At 39.6% G+C, this 3,174-nt stretch overlaps 1 pseudogene; it reads right to left on the bottom strand.

Moving 5' to 3' along the window:
* On the bottom strand, positions 1-1,461 carry LOC140139560 (uncharacterized; annotated as a pseudogene).
* Positions 1,462-3,174: the final 1,713 nt, after the last annotated feature.

Raw genomic sequence — 3,174 nt, 5'->3', positions numbered from 1 at the left:
TCAATTTACTTTCATCCCGTCGTCCGTTTCCCTAACTCTGTACACCCCAGCTCCGAATATCTTTGACGATAGGTCCTTCCAATCTTTGATATCGTGTTGTTGCACTTCGTTGACGACATACGGGAAGGGGTTGCGACGCTAAAGTAATGGTTGTTGCCAGCTGTGCAGGCAAGAATATTTCTTCCTGATAGTTAAGACTTCTTTGGATAGTGCTGTGCATGCTGTCGCCTCTGACTGCCCATGTGCCGTTACAAAGAAGTACAGTGTGATTCTTTTTATTTTCTTGGAGTTTTGTAGAAAATACTTCAACATTGCTGGTACAATGGTGTTCTTGTTTTGCCCAGTGCATCCATCTGCAAACATTACCACTTCCACCGCTCCTTCTGACTCTTTTTCTTGTAGGAATGTGTATAGGTAACTGGCTATCTCGTTAGCCCCTCTTCCCACTATTCCCTCATGTGACAAGAAGCAAACCCCTTTCCTGGATGATAATTCATATATGGTGAAGTTGTAGTTTGATAACCTCCGTTTGTAAAATATCTCAGATCTGTTCGATTTAGGCAAAAAATAACTTGCTGGAGGTCAAAGACAGCGGCCACTACTTTCTTTATTACGTCGGCACGTGCCTTTTCCTCATCTTTTATTTCGCGAACTCTCTCCTTTTCTTCAATATGTCTCTTATAAGAATGCTCCAACCTTCTCTTCTGTTCTTCCGATGATTTGAGATATGCGTCGCATAGCCCGCACTTGTCTTTTTTTGGTTTATGGAATTTCAGCCTTTTAGTTTGGAAGATTTTCATGTACAAACTTTCAGATGCTCTCATGCCAGGATTTTCCTCCTTGAAGAGGCGATGCATCTTAGCCACATTCAGCTCTGGGGCTAGATACATATAAGTGGAACTTGCTCGGCAGTAATGAGATTCAACTCATGCGGAAACCGGTCGATGTGGTCAAGAATAGCTTGCCTTACAGGTTTCCTTTCATCTTCCATCTTGTCATTCCTTCCCCGCCCTTCATTCTGTAGTATACCAGTTTTGGGGTTGGTTTTTTAAGCGTAGTTCTAACCTGTCTCTCCGAGATACCGACGGTTGTCAGGAACATCTTTTTTCATACAAGAATGACCTCCTTGTCTTTACCATCACTAGTTGGATTTGGTAAGTAATAATTCATCATCCGACCTTTTGGTTTACGTTTTCCTGTTTTCTTACTTGGAGAAGTGACCTGCACGTGTCTCTTTATCCATGCTCTCTGAAGATGAAGATCAGCAAGTCCAAAATATGAATCTTGGATATTCTTTCTTTGTACTTGTGTGTAGTTGGTACACTCAAAAGCCTTTGTATTAGAAGCGTCGTGACCCTTACATCCCACTTTAAGGTCCCTTCTGGCTGGCAAAGACTTACCGTTGTAGTTACTCACATATGGCATGCCGCTATTCCTTCGTTTTTTGTTATCAAGGCGTCTGTTGACCCTTATTTTTTTTTTTGAACATAGGGGCTAACCCGCTCTTCACTTTGACCATCTACTTTGAAATCTTCTGGTTTGTGGTGTGCAGATTGGGAACTAACTGGTGTTTCCTGATGATTCTCTTCCAGTTCACCGACCTCTGCATTTTCCGAGATAGTTGATAAGGTTTCTTGTTGTCTGTTGACCCTTATTTTTTTTTTTGAACATAGGGGCTAACCCGCTCTTCACTTTGACCATCTACTTTGAAATCTTCTGGTTTGTGGTTTGCAGATTGGGAACTATCTGGTGTTTCCTGATGATTCTCTTCCAGTTCACCGACCTCTGCATTTTCCGAGATAGTTGTTAAGGTTTCTTGTTTTATGCCCGAGTGGAGTTGAATACTTTTATTCTGAATGGGTATGTTTTGCACGTTATTCATGATATCACTTGTTGCATCATTACCACTAGTATAGACAGTAAACTGAATAATTTGTGTACCACTATCATTACTACTACTAGTACTACAGTCATTAAAAGTTATACCTTGTATATTACTTCCAGTAGTAACTTCATCCGGCAATATCAACTTGGAAAAAAGTTGTGCTCAGAGCAATCACCTTTCTCACAATGTTGGCTGCAAACCAGCGACAAACACCTGTTACATGCTGTCGCTGCTTTTGTCTCTGCACTCTATGTTTGTACATATTATCGATTGTATCGTCCTGACTGTCTGTGTTGTCCTGGCTGTCTGTTTCTTTGCTTTCCTCTTCTGTAAAATTAGAAAGATAATACCTTCATTTTGTATAGGCATATTCTTAGTTATTCTGTCGTTTTAGCAATACTATGATATATGAAAAAAAATGTTTATGCACTCCAGTGCCGGGATTTTTGGGGTGGGTGGGTAGGTCAGAAAAATATAGGTAACTATATAGTCTTGTCCCCTCTGTTGACACACTATTTCGATAGTGGTGGCGGTGCTTATCCGTGTATACGTCTAGCTATTTTGAAGAAAAAATATCTTGGCATACTCAGAGATAACAAAACAAACTACAAATGTAGATAGGATTTAACAGCACCACAACCAAGTAAACATTTACTATTTTAATACAGAGCAATATTGTACTGAGTGACTGAAGAAAAATGTAAACATTTACCCGCTTGCGTGGCATCGAGTGGCAAGTATTATGTAGGACAACCCCCATCTATATACCAAAATAGTGATACGACTTAACTTTGCTACAAAGTAAATCTTACCAGTAGACAAACTCATGTTCCATAAGTCTTCATCTGTGTCCATATCCGTCACCTCATCGCCATCCTTGCTATCAGTATTGTCCATGTGACCTTAAATTTAAAATCAAAAGTACAGCATTGACCTTTATTGAGTGGCAAGCAAAGACAAAAAAAAAAAAAAACTGTATGGAGCGGCTCTGTCATAAACATATCTTGACTCACCTATTGTTCCTTCCCTGTCTTTCTTCCTTTATTATTATTTAAAGCATTGGTTCCTTCATTCTTTTACATAAAATTATGTTTTCATAATACATCTCCCACTTCTTCATCATAAACATCTCCACGTAGCATATTCTTTTCCAATATATTACATCGTAAGTAGCTTACCTTCATTTTCTTGCCCCTTTTGGTTTTGGTTTGAGGATGTCGCTGAATCTGTAGTCTCCTCATAGTGTGGACGACCTGCAGCTGCTTCAAAGTCTAAAACAAAGAATCATG

Source organism: Amphiura filiformis, chromosome 18 (genome assembly GCF_039555335.1).
Source record: "Amphiura filiformis chromosome 18, Afil_fr2py, whole genome shotgun sequence".
NCBI lineage: Eukaryota > Metazoa > Echinodermata > Ophiuroidea > Amphilepidida > Amphiuridae > Amphiura > Amphiura filiformis.
Note: the sequence above shows the minus strand (reverse complement) of the source record. Positions and strands in the feature narration are given on the sequence as shown.